The sequence below is a fragment of the Oryx dammah genome, unplaced genomic scaffold (assembly GCF_014754425.2).
Source record: "Oryx dammah isolate SB20612 unplaced genomic scaffold, SCBI_Odam_1.1 HiC_scaffold_23, whole genome shotgun sequence".
NCBI lineage: Eukaryota > Metazoa > Chordata > Mammalia > Artiodactyla > Bovidae > Oryx > Oryx dammah.
In genome coordinates, this window is record NW_024070207.1 from 14,525,715 (window position 1) to 14,541,794 (window position 16,080).

The 16,080-nt window shown below is 43.1% G+C and overlaps 1 protein-coding gene and 1 non-coding gene across 3 annotated transcripts in view; one reads left to right on the forward strand and one right to left on the reverse strand.

Annotated features, from left to right (window-relative positions):
- COL4A6 (collagen type IV alpha 6 chain) overlaps positions 1–16,080 on the reverse strand; it is a 339,336-nt gene that overhangs the window by 127,103 nt on the left and 196,153 nt on the right. The gene's annotated exons all lie outside the window — the stretch shown is intronic.
- On the forward strand, positions 13,665–13,771 carry LOC120882681. The gene has a single exon (XR_005725543.1). It is a non-coding gene; the product is annotated as a U6 spliceosomal RNA (small nuclear RNA).

Consider the following 16,080-nt stretch of genomic DNA (forward strand, 5'->3'; position numbering starts at 1 on the left):
AGAGCCTCTTGATGAAAGTGAAAGAGGAGAGTGAAAAAGTTGGCTTAAAGCTCAATGTTCAGAAAACTAAGATCATGGAATCCGGTCCCATCACTTCATGGCCAATAGATGGGGAAACAGTGGAAACAGTGGCTGACTTTAGTTTTTTGGGCTCCAAAATCACTGCAGATGGTGATTGATTGTAGCCATGAAATTAAAAGATGCTTACTCCTTGGAAGGAAAATTATGAACCAACCTAGACAGCATGTTAAAAAGCAGAGACATTACTTTGTCAACAAAGGTCCATCTAGTCAAGGCTATGGTTTTTCCAGTGGTCATGTATGGATGTGAGAGTTGGACAGTGAAGAAAGCTGAGCACCAAAGAACTGATGCTTTTGAACTGTGGTGTTGGAGAAGACTCTTGAAAGTCCCTTGGACTGCAAGGAGATCCAACCAGTCCATCCTAAAGGAGATCAGTCCTGGGTGTTCATTGGAAGGACTGATGCTGAAGCTGAAACTCCAGTACTTTGGCCACCTGATGGGAAGAGCTGACTCATATGAAAAGACCCTGATGCTAGGAAAGATTGAGGGCAGGAGAAGGGGACAACAGAGGATGAGATGGTTGGATGGCATCACTGACTCAATGGACATGAGTTTGAGTAAACTCTGGGAGTTAGTTATGGACAGGGAAGCCTGGAGTGCTGCAGTCCATGGGGTCACCAAGAGTCAGACATGACTGAGCGATTGAACTGAAGTGAACTGAACTGAAGAGGCTACCTTATTAGACATAGCATTTCCATCATGGCAGAAAGTTCTATAGAATGGCTCTGCCCCAGAGGGCCTGAATATCACACCTGGAGTGGGTAGGGCTTTCAAAATGGCTTAGAGAGCATTTCCATGAGGATTCAGTGCTGGAAGAAATTTTAAAAATTCAAATTCATCTCTTTTGTTTTTTTGATGAGGAAACTGAGGCCCAGCCAAGGTCACACAGCTAACTGATAGCAGACTGGGGACTAGAATCCAGGATTCCTGATTCTGAGGCCTCTCCTCATTCCATGATCCTGATAATATACCTATAGTATTTTTCTGGTTATGCTACTAGCTTGGGGTCAGCTCCCCCCAATATCAGTAGCTCTATTCCAGTAGCCAGGTATGCCCATTATCTCCCTGTTGCTCCTTATAGAGAGAAAACATCAGGAGAACACTGAATGGGGTAGGAGGTTGGGGAAGAGTATGCAATTATGCAAGTAAATACCTAGCTCCAGAATGAAGAGTAAACATTCCAAATTATCTATAAATATTTAACCGAAGTCATACATCTAGGCCCCAAAGAAGGAGGTTTATTCTTGACATTTGCAATTAAAACAGATTAATCCCTTGACACAATGTTAACACTAACCTTTCTTGAGTATAAACATGTCCTAGGATACTCCACACTGAGTGTAAATGTATAGGAACAGATTATTCACTGGATAGCCAGCTCTTGGCAAAAATACAATGGTCTATTCTCTGAGCACATGGATGGGGATACTGCACCAGCGAGGGGTTTATTGGGTCCTGTTTTCCATGGGCGGAGGGGAAAGGAAATGGTCTTGTTTACAAGGACTGTTAGGCTGTCCTCCAGAAGTTTGGCTGTTGGGACTCATTTGGCTGCGTCTGAGGCTGGATCCAAAACCTCTCATGGTAGTTCTGCAATGGTACGTTTTCATTGGCTGCCATTCCCTCAACTACCCTGAACCAGGTGCTGGGGCTACAGCAATGGCTGGGTCCCAGCATACTGTTTCTCAAAGGACTCACGTCAGTTTTCTTTTTTCAGGCAAGGTTTTATTGGGCCCCTGCTGCAGCAGGAGGGGATTGAGAACAAACAGCAGGTTCTCTTGCTTGCTTGCTCCCTGAGGATGGGGGGAAAACTTGTTCCTTATATGGGATGAGGGTAGGGGTATGTTCAAGGGTCAGGTTGAAAGGGTGGCTTAGGTGATTTGCTCACCCCTTAGCTGGTGTTTTGTGCAGGGGGCATGCACAGTACCCTGCTTTTGCTCCTGACCCCTTGCTTTTGCTCCAGGCTCCTCAAAAGTGGCAGTTGGGTTTTTCTGGTCTCTTTCTATGTTTTGTCCAGAATTTGCCCTAACTGTGCATACATGCAGTTACTTTTACTCCCATTTAGTTTCTTTGTGGGCTTAAACAATACTCCTGCCAGTGCAGGGGATGCAGGAGACGTGAGTTTGACCCCTGGGTAGGGAAAACCCCCTGGAGAAGGAAATGTCAACCCACTCCAGTATTCCTGCCTGGGAACTCACATGGACTAAGGAGCCTGGTGAGCTCCTGGGGTTACAAAGAGTCAGACACAGCTTAGAGACTAAACAACACACAAACAACAACATAGTTCCCTTCTATTTTGTTGCTGGAGGAAATGTGTGTTCAGTTGCAAGCACTGCAGCACTACAGCCAAGGGTCCCAGGTCCTAGGCCTGTTTCATTCCCCATCCCTGCACCCCCGGAAAGACTCTATACCCTTATTCTTAAGTGGTAAGGGCCCAATCGTCCCTTTGAAGGACTCATTTTGGTTTTCAAAACAGGTTACCGCTGCAAGGAATTCCTAAAATGAGAAGCGCAGGAAGAAACAACTTGCATTAAAGAGGAGTTAGTCCTCAAAGCCTTAGGCTCCCTTTGTGACCACTTTGCAGCCCGCCAGACTTCTCTGTCCATGGAATTCTTCAGGCAAGAATACTGGAGGGGTTGCCATTTTCTTCTCCAGGGGATCATCCCTCCTGACCCAGGGATCAAACCTGGGTCTCGTGCATTGTAGGCAGATTCTTTACCGTCTGAGCCAGCAGGGAAACCCATGTAAGGTCTTTTTAACCTCTCTTTTATGTATCATTTCTTCACCAAGATAATCATGGCTCTTCCTTCCTGAGAGTACACATTGGAGGTATTGGGGACTTAATGGGTTAGCTCTGTTTATACTTGAAAACATGGATCTGTGGCTGCTGCTGCTGCTAAGTCACTTCAGTTGTGTCTGACTCTGCGACCCCATAGACGGCAGCCCACCAGGCTTGGGTTTCCCTGGGATTCTCCAGGCAAGAACACTGGAGTGGGTTGCCATTTCCTTCTCCAATGCATGAAAGTGAAAAGTGAAAGTGAAGTCGCTCAGTCATGTCTGACTCAGCGACCCCATGGACTGCAGCCCACCAGGCTCCTCCGTCCATGGGATTTTCCATGCAAGAGTACTGGAGTGGGGTGCCATCGCCTTCTCCATGGATCTGATGAGGGAAGGTTTAAACCAAGCATATTAATCACTAATGATGGAAAGTCAAGCCTAATTGAGGAAATAGATGGAATTTTTCAAAAATGCATTTTGAGGAGTAAGAGGACTCCTACTGTATTCTGAAAAGCTTACCAAGTCTGGTGTGATCATCCCTGCCAGACTGGCTCTATCTGTGGTTGTCTAGCTTCTAAAAAAAAGAAATCAGAGAGATTCCATTTGCTTCAGAAAGGACCAACTGGGTGATGGGGTACAGGGCATGCTACCCCCCAAATATGGAAGCTCGGCATAATGAATATTTTAAGCTGAAGGAATCTGAGACAACAGCAGACATAGGAAGGTCACTCTGACCTTCCCCCACTGTTCTCCCCTGAAACAGGTCGTAAAACCCTGATGTGAGAGATGACCTTCCCATACCCAGAGGAAAGGAGCATCCTTGTTTTACAAAGACAAAGAGACGCCAAGAAAAATCTGAACAAACAGGGCTTGCTAAGTGTTCCCCAGTTTATTACACTTACTCATACTTCTTCAGTTCAGTTCAGTTCAGTGCAACCCCATGAATTGCAGCACGCCAGGCTTCCCTGTCCATCACAAACTCCTGGAGTTCACTCAAACTCATGTCCATTGAGTCGGTGATGCCATCCAGCCATCTCATCCTCTGTTGTCCCCTTCTCCTCCTGCCCCCAATCCCTCCCAGCATCAGGGTCTTTTCCAACGAGTCAACTCTTCACATGAGGTGGCCAAAGTACTGGAGTTTCAGCTTCAGCATCAGTCCTTCCAATGAACACCCAGGACTGATCTCCTTTAGGATGGACTGGTTGGATCTCCTTGCAGTCCAAGGGACTCTCAAGAGTCTTCTCCAACACCGCAGTTCAAAAGCATCAATTCTTCGGTGTTCAGCTTTCTTCACAGTCCAACTCTCACATACATGACCACAGGAAAAACCATAGCCTTGATGAGATGGACCTTTGTTGACAAAGTAATCTCTCTGCTTTTTAATATGCTATCTAGGTTGGTCATAACTTTCCTTCCAAGGAGTAAGCGTCTTTTAATTTCATGGCTGCAGTCACCATCTGCAGGGATTTTGGAGCCCCCCCAAAATAAAGTGAGCCACTGTTTCCACTGTTTCCCCATCTATTTCCCAGGAAGTGATGGGACCAGATGCCATGATCTTAGTTTACTGAATGCTGAGCTTTAAGCCAACTTTTTCACTCTCCTCTTTCACTTTCATCAAGAGGCTTTTTAGTTCCTCTTCACTTTCTGCCATAAGGGTCATGTCATCTGCATATCTGAGGTTATTGATATTTCTCCCAGCAAGTGCTTCTTCCAGCCCAGCGTTTCTCATGATGTACTCTGCATAGAAGTTAAATAAGCAGGGTGAAAATATACAGCCTTGACATACTCCTTTTCCTATTTGGAACCAGTCTGTTGTTCCATGTCCAGTTCTAACTGTTGCTTCCTGACCTGCATACAGATTTCTCAAGAGGCAGGTCAGGTGGTCTGGTATTCCCATCTCTTTCAGAATTTTCCACAGTTTCTTGTTATCTACACAGTCAAAGGCTTTGGCATAGTCAATAAAGCAGAAATAGGTGTTTGTCTGGAACTCTCTTTCTTTTTCAATGATCCAGCGGATGTTGGCAATTTGATCTCTGGTTCCTCTGGCTTTTCTAAAACCAGCTTGAACATCTGAAAGTTCACAGTTCATGTATTGCTGAAGCCTGGCTTGGAGAATTTTGAGCATTACTTTGCTACTGTGTGAGATGAGTGCAGTAGTGTGGTAGTTTGAACATCCTTTGGCATTGCCTTTCTTTGGGATTGGAATGAAAACTGACCTTTCCCAGTCCTGTGGCCACTGCTGAGTTTTCTAAATTTCCTGGCATATTGAGTGAAGCACTTTCACAGCATCATCTTTCAGGATTTGAAATAGCTCAACTGGAATTCCATCACCTCCACTAGCTTTGTTCACATTCCAGGATGTCTGGCTCTAGGTGAGTGATCACACCATCATGATTATCTGGGTCGTGAAGCTCTTTTTTGTATAGTTCTTCTGTGTATTCTTGCCACCTCTTTTTAATATCTTCTGCTTCTGTTAGGTCCATACCATTTCTGTCCTTTATCGAGCCCATCTTTGCATGAAATGTTCTCTTGGTATATCTAATTTTCTTGAAGAGATCGCTAGTCTTTCTCATTCTGTTCTTTTCCTCTATTTCTTTGCATTGATTGCTGAGGAAGGCTTTCTTACCTCTCCTTGCTATTCTTTGAAACTCTGCATTCAGATGCTTATTTATATGTTTCCTTTTCTCCTTTGCTCTTCACTTCTCTTCTTTTCACAGCTATTTGTGAGGCCTCCTCAGGTAGCCATTTTGCTTTTTTGCATTTCTTTTCCATGGGGGTGGTCTTGATCCCTGTCTCCTGTACAATGTCATGAACCTCATTCCATAGTTCATCAGGCACTCTGTCTATCAGATCTAGGCCCTTAAATCTATTTCTCACTTCCACTGTATAATCATAAGGGATTCGATTTAGGTCATACCTGAATGGTCTAGTGGTTTTCCCTACTTTCTTCAATTTAAGTCTGAATTTGGCAATAAGGAGTTCATGATGTGAGCCACAGTCAGCTCCAGGTCATGCTTTTGCTGACTGTATAGAGCTTCTCTATCTTTGGCTGCAAAGAATACAATCAATCTGATTTCGGTGTTGACCATCTGGTGATGTCCATGTGTAGAGACTTCTCTTGTGTTGTTGGAAGAAGGTGTTTGCTATGACCAGTGCATTCTCTTGGCAAAACTGTATTAGCCTTTGCCCCACTTCATTCCGAATTCCAAGGCCAAATTTGCCTGTTACCCCAGGTGTTTCTTTTTTTTTTTTTAATTTATTTATTTTTTATTTTACTTTACAATTCTGTATTAGTTTTGCCATACATTGACATGAATCCACCATGGGTGTACATGCGTTCCCAAACCTGAACCCCCCTCCCACCCCCCTCCCCACAACATCTCTCTGGGTCATCCCTGCGTACCAGCCCCCAGCGTGCCATATCCTGCATCGGACATAGACTGGCAATTCGATTCTTACACGATATCATGTAAGAATCGAATTGCCCCAGGTGTTTCTTGACTTCCTACTTTTGCATTCCAGTCCCGTATAATGAAAAAGACATCTTTTTTGGGTGTTAGTACTAGAAGGTCTTGTATGTCTTCATAGAACTGTTCAGCTTCAGCTTCTTCAGTGTTACTGGTTGGGGCATAGCCTTGGATTACTGTGATATTGAATGGTTTGCCTTGGAAATGAACAGAGATCATTTTGTCGTTTTTGAGATTGCATCCAAGTACTGTATTTCAGACTCTTTTGTTGACCATGATGGCTACTCCATTTCTTCTAAGGGATCCCTACCCACAGTAGTAGATATAATTGTCGTCTGAGTTAAATTCACCCATTCCAGTCCATTTTAGTTCACTGATTCCTAGAATGTCGACATTCACTCTTGCCATCTCTTAACTTATCGTATTTCTATACAACTGCCCACTCTTCATCAAACCTAGCCTAAAACACAAGTGTAAGTGCTCCTTGGTGTCTCTGGTTCCCTTTAAAGATTCTCATATCATGTAAAACTTAAATTAATTTGTATGCTTTTCCCCTGCTGCTCTCTCTCTTTCAGTGTAATTTAGACCCTGCCAAGGACACTCCAATACTCTTGCCTGGAAAATCCCATGGACAGAGGAGCCTGGTGGGCTGCAGTCCATGGGATCGCTAAGAGTCGGACATGACTGAGCGACTTCCCTTTTACTTTTCGCTTTCATGCATTGGAGAAGGAAATGGCAACCCACTCCAGTGTTCCTGCCTGGAGAATCCCAGGGGGAGCCTGGTGGGCTGCCGTCTCTTGGGTTGCACAGAGTTGGACATGACTGAAGCTACTTAGCAGCAGCAGCAGCAGCAGCAGCAAGGACACTAAGAGGGTCAAGGAAAACTTTTTTTTCTTCCCTACAAGAGCCAGTCATGGATGGGTAAGTTAAGCTGATTTTTTTGCTCCTACTAATTCACAGTGAGGGTCCTCAAAGGCCTCTCACTTGAAATACAACTTTGTCTTTACAATGACTGTATCTCTTAAAAGCATCAATTACCCTAATTTTCATTTGATTATCTAAATAAAATTTTAAAAAATGATCCTCATAAACTTTTCTTTATGGAGGTAGAAGATATTGGAATCTACATTTTATAAACATCCAGATACACACAGTAGCTATTTGTGTAAAATAATGAGTAAGCCACTGCAGCCAATGTTTACTTAGTCCAGGAAGACCCATAAGACCAACATAACCATAATAAATGATAGAGTCTAGTGGGTAAACAAGGTTTGAGAAACAGAAGGGGTTCTGCCACCTAACATCAAGTCAAAGCAATAGACTAAGTCAGGGACAAAATCCATAGCAAAAGAGAAATGAAATCTACCTGATGAACTTCCCAAATGAGGTTCCTGCATCCTACTTCTGAAAGCAGCTGTTCTTAGGGTGTTAGCTACACATTAGAACCATCCAAGTTCTACTCTAGAGAGTCTGATTTAATTGATCTGGAGTTAGACTCAAGCACTGGTGTCCCTAGGGTTTTCCAAGGTGGTAAAGAATCTGCCTGCCACTCAGGAGACCCAGGTTGTATCCCTGAGTGGTGGAGATCCCCTGGAAGAGGGCATGGCCACCTACTCCAGTATTATTGCCTGGAGAATCCAATGGACAGAGGCGTCTGGTGGGCTACAGTCCAGAGGGTCGCAAAGAGTCAGACATGACTTAGTGACTAAACAACAACAGTAACAACTGTTCTTATTCTTAAGTTTCCCAGGAAATGCTGATGCACAATCAGGGTTGAGAGGCACTGTCCCAGAGTGCATGGTTCTCCTCAGAGCTGTCATTCATTTGAGGCATTAAGAAGAGCATGCAAAGGAGACACAGACATCAAGAATACACTTTTGGACTCAGTGGGAGAAGGAAAAAGTGGGGTGATTTGAGAGAATAGTATTGAAACATATACATTACCATATGTAAAAATAGATAGCCAGTGGGAGTTTGATGTGTGACTCAGGGCACCCAAAACCAGTGCTCTTTGACAACCTGGAGGGACGAGGTGGGGGGGTATGAGGGGAGTTCAGAATGGAGGGAGACACATGTATATGTATGGCTGATTCATATTGATGTATGGTAAAAACCATCACAATATTATAAAGTAATTATCCTCCAATTAAAATAAGTAATAATAAATAAAAGAAGAGCTTAGGACAGTGGTTTCCAAACCTCGCTGCATATCAGCCTCCTACCATGAAGTTTTTAAAAATACAAATTCTTGAGACCTATCCCTGTACTTCCAAATTCAACGTCTGAGGATTTGGTCCCAGGAACCTCCAATTTAACAAGTTACTCAGACAATTCTTACGCAGCCAGCCTGGCAGGTCCTTGTTGGAGAAAGTACACTTGAGAACTACTGAGTTAGGTCTTCTGTATATCTGTGATGGTACAGAGTGGTGGTCTTCAACCTTGGATGCTTGGACAGCTGAATTTTACCTCCAGAGAAATCTAATTTAATTAATTTGGGGTGGACTCCAGGTACCAGTATTTTTTAAAAAGCTTCCTATGATTTGTGTGCAATCAGGATAAGGAGCTAATAGCCCCAAGACAGAGCTCCAAGCCAAAAAAGTAGATCATTTGCTGGCAAATTTTCATGTCCATGGTAGACATCACTAATCAATTCTGGCATTCTTTCCTGCAGAACCCAACAGTGGCCACATAATTCTATTCACTATATTGTTCTAGGCAGCTACTCTCACACATGGAGTGGGCATGAAACTACTGTTTGCCATCTCTACTTTAGATCCTGCCTGGTAGAAATGAAATAACTTCTGGAGAACCCTTCAAACTTCTGCTTCTAGTATCATACTTAAGGGTCCAGATTGCTGTTTACCAGGATACTTTTTTGAAGTAAGAGAAGGTAGAAGCCAGAGGTGGGTGTAATAGACAGATCCCTCATCTAGCTACCTCTACTACCAAGTGAAACACATTCAACCTCAGCTTCTGCTGTAAGTAGAAAGCCTTCAGCAGAGGAATTTATCGTATTGAGCTCATGGAGGGACTTTGTATGACCTCCTAATATCAAGTGTACAGGAAAGGCCAAGTATAAAGGGAGTTCACTCAGTATTTACCTCAAATCCAAATTAGAGATCTTGTTTGTACATCCCAATCCACATTCCAGAAACATTCTACCCTTTGACGGTTGTCTTATCACAGGACTCATACACAGCATGCTGAACCTCTGTCCCAGGCTATAGTACATGAAGGCTTCTCTGGTCCCTCAGATGGTAAGGAATCTGCCTGCAATGTGTGAGACCTGAGTTTGATCCCTGGGTTGGGAAGATCCCCTGAAAAAGGACATGAAAACCCACTCCAGTGTTCTTGCCTAGAGAATTCCACAGACAGAGGAGCTTTGCAGGCTGCAGTTAATGGGGTCACAAAGAGTCAGACATGACTGAATGACAAACACACTTCATATACTTCATATGGTACGTGAGCCGACTCATTGGAAAAGACCCTGATGCTGGGAAAAATTGAGGGCTGGAGGAGAAGCGGACGGCAGAGGATGAGATGGTTGGATGGCATCATTGACTCAATGGACATGAGTTTGAGCAAACTCCAGGAGATAGTGAAGGACAGGGAAGCCTGGCATGCTGCAGTCCATGGGGTTGCAAAGAGTTGAACACAACTGAGCGACTGAACAACAACAACAACAACAACAACAACAATGGTACATGAGAGAGAGCACTTGAACTTCAGAAATGAAGCTCTTCTCTTGCTGTACTGCTTCCTGGTTTTGGAGGAGAAGACAGGCCAAGTGGGCCAGAAGTTTCAGCAGTTTCTTCTGTATCTGATAATTAATGTGGTATGTGAGGAGGGCAGAAAGAACATAATTTTTTTTATTCTATAAGTGCCTTCCTCTTAAATGCAATACCTAGAACAGTCGAATTCACAGAGTCAGAAAGTATATTGGGAGATGCCAGGGGCCAGGGGTGGGGTTGGGAGGGGGAATGGGCATTTAGTATTTAATGGGGACAGAGTTTCAGTTTAGACAAGTGAAAAACTCAGGAGATGGATGATGGTAAGAGTTGCACAGCAATGTGAATGTCCTTAGTGCCACTGAATTGTACAGTTAAATATGGTTAAAAGAGTATGTTTTATATTATGTGACTTTTACCACAATAAAAATTTTAAAAATAAATAAGTAAATAAATGTCTATATTTATGCCATTAAAAAAAATGGGGCCTCTTCCTGGACACTCATGGCTTGCACAAATGCAGAACAAAGAACTGTTGGAAGAAAGAGCTTTTCCCATTGTTGTTGTTGTTGTTGCTTAGTCACTAAATCGTAAAGCACCTTTAAAGGCAACAGATTGTAACTCTGATTAGGATTGGAGAAGTAGGTGCACATTGAACCTACCAAGGAACCAGAAGTCTACAAATGAGGAAAGCCTTAGGGGAGGCAAGTAGCCTGGAATTAGGTGAAAGAAGAGGGCTTTAGAATTAGAATAATGTTGAGCAGCTCTATAATTTATTATCTGTGTGACTCTAGGCAAAATTACTTAACCTTTCTTAGCCTCAGCTCTCTCACCTGCAAAATGAGGGATTAAATGAATACCTTCCTCATAGACTAGTGGAAAAGATTAAATTACATAATGGTAGCTTTCTATAATGGAGAAGGAAATGGCAACCCACTCCAGTACTCTTGAGAACAGATCAGTGCCTGCAAACAGTAACTATCAATGAATGGTAGCTAATATTATTAGCCTGGACAATAGGCTTCAGAATGACTTGGGAGGAGCTTTAAAAATACAGATCCCTGGGTTACACGCTAGATCTAAAGAATCAGAATTGGGCTTGCCTTTGGGAATTAGCAAATTTGGCAAGCACTCTGGGTGATTCTGCTTCACGTTCAGTTTAAGAGTCACTGCTCTATGGTCCCAGGTGGCACTAGTGATAAAGAACCTTCTTGCCAATGCTGGAGATGTAAGAGACATGGGTTCAATCCCTGGGTAGGAAAGAGCCCTCAGAGGAGGGCATGGCAACCCACTCCAGTATTCTTGCCTGGAGAATCCTATGGACAGAGGAGCCTGGCAGGCTACAGTCCATAGTGTCACAGAGTTGGAGACCACTGAAGAGACTTAGCATACACAGCATGATCTATCCAATAGGGCCAATTATATCTAGCTTGTTTATCTTACAAAATATCCAAGTAATTCATATGGAGAAAATTATGTACTACTTGAGACAAACAACACTGTAAAATTTCTAAATGGTATTAACCAACACCATTTAAATGGTAGGAAAGGAAATGGGAGTGAATTTCAGGATTCCAGGTTCAGGGGAATCCCCAAACACAGGGCACATTCTCTGCCGTCATTGCTTCCTTCATATATAAGTGGCCTAAGACTTAACAAAGGTATGTTTTGACTGGACTCTACAAAGATGCCAACATTGTTTTTAATTAGTATTTGTGTGTGTGTGTGTATACTGTAGGGCTTCCCTGGTAGCTCAGATGGTAAAGAATCCATCTGCAATGGAGGAGACACAGGTTGGGAAAATCCCTGGAGAAGGGAATGGCAACTCACTCCAATATTCTTGCTTGGAGAATCCCATGGACAGAGGAGCCTGGTGGGCTACAGTCCATGGGGTCGCAAAGAGCCAGATATGACTGAGCAACTAAACAACAACAACAATCATTATAACTACCATCTAGCAGGAACAGAAAATATCAGAATGGTTGCTGAGGATAGTACTATAAACCGAGTGTTTGTGTACTTGCCAAATTAATATGTTGAAACCTACTTCCTCAGTGTGATGGTATTTGGAGGTGGGGCCTTTGGGAGGTGATTTGGGCATGAAGGTGGAGCCCTTATGAGTGGTATTCAGTTCAGTTCAGTTCAGTCGCTCAGTCATTCTGACACTTTGTGACCCCATGGACTGTACAGGGCCATAATACTGGAGTGGGTAGCCTTTCCCTTCTCCAGAGGATCTTCCCAACCCAGGGATCGAATCCAGGTCTCCTGCATTGCAGGCAGATTCTTTTACCAGCTGAGCCACAAGGGAAGCCCTTTATCATCTAAGCCACCAGGAAAGCCCATAGCAGCTTTAATAGACTAAGACAGATGGTGGGGAAGGGTGGAGAATGGCACTGGAATGTGAAGAGGAAGACAGGGCCATCAGATCATGATGACTCACAGTGCTATACGATGAAGAGTTTGGACCTTATTCCTAGGATAGTGGGAAACCATTGAAGGGGGGTGTCCAATACAGAAGGCAATAAAACACAGATGTGACATGTAATAGAGGACAAAATGACCAGCAATTTGGGGCACAAGGGCATGACTCAGAACTGCATACTATAGAGGCAAAGGTGAACTGCTATGGCTGGGGAGGCTATTGTTGAAAGTAGCATGAGCTGGACCTTATCTATAGGAGAGACTTGGGGTTCATAAGGTCCCCCATTTTGGATGGAGGAAAACACCTGAATGGAGTGGAAAGCTCCCAATGAACATGGTCATGTGGGAAGATGGAGCATGAAGGAGTCATCCTCTTTCCCTGGTGGAAATAACTGTTTTGTTGCTGATATTTTTATGTTGGAAGACTGTAACAATAGAATACTGGAAAGTCACTTTGTAGGATGGGTGAATGAGTGAAAGGAGAGATCTTGGACTTCCAAATCCAAAGCAATCTGAAAAAAAGGATTAGAGGAAGAGTGGAGTTTGTAATGGCCCAAACACTCTGTTTTATAAATGAACAGAAAACTAGGTATTCCTCAGTCAAGAAACAGGAAGATGTTGAGAACCACCTTCCTGTTAAGTATAGGTTTTGAAATGGAAAGACATAATGAAAATAGCCTGAGAGCTCCACAAAGACAGATCCTTTATTTATGCTGTTCATCGAAGAGGCCTTAGTGGGGACTTCCCTGATGATGTGGTGGCCAAGACTCCTTGTTCCCAATGCAGGGGACCTGGGCTCAATCCCTAGTCAGGGAACTAGATCCCACATGCTGCAACTAAGCTCCTGCATGCTTCAACAAAGACCCAGCATCACCAAATAAATTAAAAAATAATTTTTACAAAGGAGGCCTTAGCATTTAGCATGCATGAGTATGTGCTCAGTCATGTCCAACTTTTTGCAACCCCCTGGACTATAGCCCACCAGGCTCTTCTCTCCATGAGATTCTCCAGGCAAGAATTGGAGTGGATTGCCATGCCCTCCTCCAGGGGATCTTCCCAACCCATGTATCAAACCCATGTCCCCTTCATCTCCAACATTGCAGGCAGATTCTTTACTGCTGAGCCACAGGAAAGCCCAGAATTTAGCATACTGCCTGGCAAATGGTAGGAACTTAGTAAATATGGTGCTTCTGTGCTCACTGCAATAGTACCTATACTATATTTGGAATGATACATATTAGACTAGCATGGCTTCCAAGCAAGGATGACATGTAAATTTGTGAAGTGTTAAAAAAAAATGGTGCTTCTAAGGCCAGAGCCAGATATTAAGTATAAATTCTGTGTCTATGGTACTTGAAATTATGAAGGGACTAGGTTTCCTATAAGCACAGTTGCAGGACGGGGAGGGGTGGTAGTGGTGGTGGTGATGGTTAGGGGATATAATTTGTTGTTTGTCTTCAACTGGGCTCAATGCCTACAATAGTTTCTTATTACTGCTGTAACAAATTACCACAATCCTAGTAGCTTATCAATACAAGTTTATTATTCTGAGTCAGAAGTCTTGAAAATGTCTCCCTGGGCTAAAATCAGTGTTGGCAGAATGGTATTCCTTTCTGGAGGCTCTGGGGTAAAATCCATTCCTTTGCCTTTCTAGATTCTAGATGCTGCCTGCATTCCTTTGTTTATGGCCCCTTCCTTCCATCTTTAAAGCCAGAAACTTGGGTCAAGTCTTTCTTAACTCATATCACTCTGACACTCTCCCTTCAGCCTCCCTCCTTCCACTTGTAAGGACCTTTGTGATTGCATCCCAGGGAATCCAGGATAATCTTCCCATCTCAAGGTCAAGTGATGAGCAACATTACTACCATCTACAAGCTTCATTTCCTCCTGGCATATAACATAGCATGTTCATGTGTTCCAGGGATTAGGATGTGGATATCTTTGGAGGGGGGCATTATTCTGCCTACTACAAACTTGCACCAATAAAGCTGGTAAATGGACTCTACTGAGCTTTCTTTCAAGCCCAGAGCATATAAGTTAGTTAACACAATTGTTGTTTAGTCGCGAAGTCGTGTCTGACTCTTTTGTAACCCCATGGAATGCAGCATGCCAGGCTCTGTCCATGGGATTCTCTAGGCAAAAATACTGGAGTGGGTTGACATTTCCTTCTCCAGGGGATCTTCTCAACCCGGGGATCACACCCTGTCTCCTGCATTGGCAGGTGGATTCTTCACCACTGAGCTACCCAGGAAGCCTTACTTAACACAATACATTGGCCATATGGTAGAAGCTCTCTTGTATATAAACACTCTCTTGCATAACAAGTACTTGATTGATTAGAGTGAAGAATCATATAAAATTATACTTATGGTCCTTAAGCACTTTACTTCAACCTAAAACACACAAATGCATATTCATTCAGCCATCTGGTGATGTGACGTGAGCAAGGTCCTTTTTCTGAGCGTGGGTCCTTTGGCTGAAATTTCTGACTCTTTCTTGCATAAATTACATCCCTAATATATCCCATTTGCTTTCCAGCTTCATGGGTTTTTTTCCCCCCTAACAATAGAGCGGTTTTTATTTATTTTATTTATTTTTATTTTATTTTATTTTACTTTACAATTCTGTATTGGTTTTGCCATACATTGACATGAATCCACCACGGGTGTACATGCGTTCCCAAACATGAACCCCCCTCCCACCCCCCTCCCCACAACATCTCTCTGGGTCATCCCCGTGTACCAGCCCCAAGCGTGCCATATCCTGCATCGGACATAGACTGGCAATTCGATTCTTACATGATATTATACATGTTTCAATGCCATTCTCCCAAATCATCTCACCCTCTCCCTCTCCCTCTGAGTCCAAAAGCTGTGGTACATGTACACAATGGAGTATTACTCAGCCGTTAAAAAGAATACATTTGAATCAGTTCTGATGAGATGGATGAAACTGGAGCCGATTATATAGAGCGGTTTTTAAAAGTAACTTTTCTTTATCAAGTCTTTCCAAAGAACTGAACTTCATTCACGTGGAAATAGTGGCCTTCCTTTTGTATTCATAGTTCATAAATTTACATTAAGTTATCTAATTATATTAGCAAGCACAACTGGCAAAAATAGGTTTGATGACAAAACAACTCATTCTTTTTCTTTTTTCCAGATCAAGCTAAATATATTTGTGACCTTATATGACAGAAATGATATTTAATTCACTGGCAATAGGGCAATATGTTCCATGAACAGTGCCAGCTGATAATGAAAACAACTTGGTAAGCATCAACTTGACACATGGGAGCAGAAGTGTATGGGTCAACCGAAGGGTGACTTACTGCCCATAATCTTTCTTTGTGTTCTGAGCATTGGTCAGTACATATTTCAGTGAAAGGGAAAGCATCAACTCAATCTACCATATTGGTTAAGTAGATGTTAGTGATGGGAGCTTTTACTATATTTAAAAGTTTACTAAAAAAGGGACACTTGGGGGTTCCCTGGTGGTCCAGTGGTTAGGACTCTGTGCTTTCAGTACTGAGGGCATGAGTTTAATCCCTGGTCAGGAAACTAAAATCCCACAAGCTGTGTGGCATGGCCAAAAAAAAAAAAAAAAAA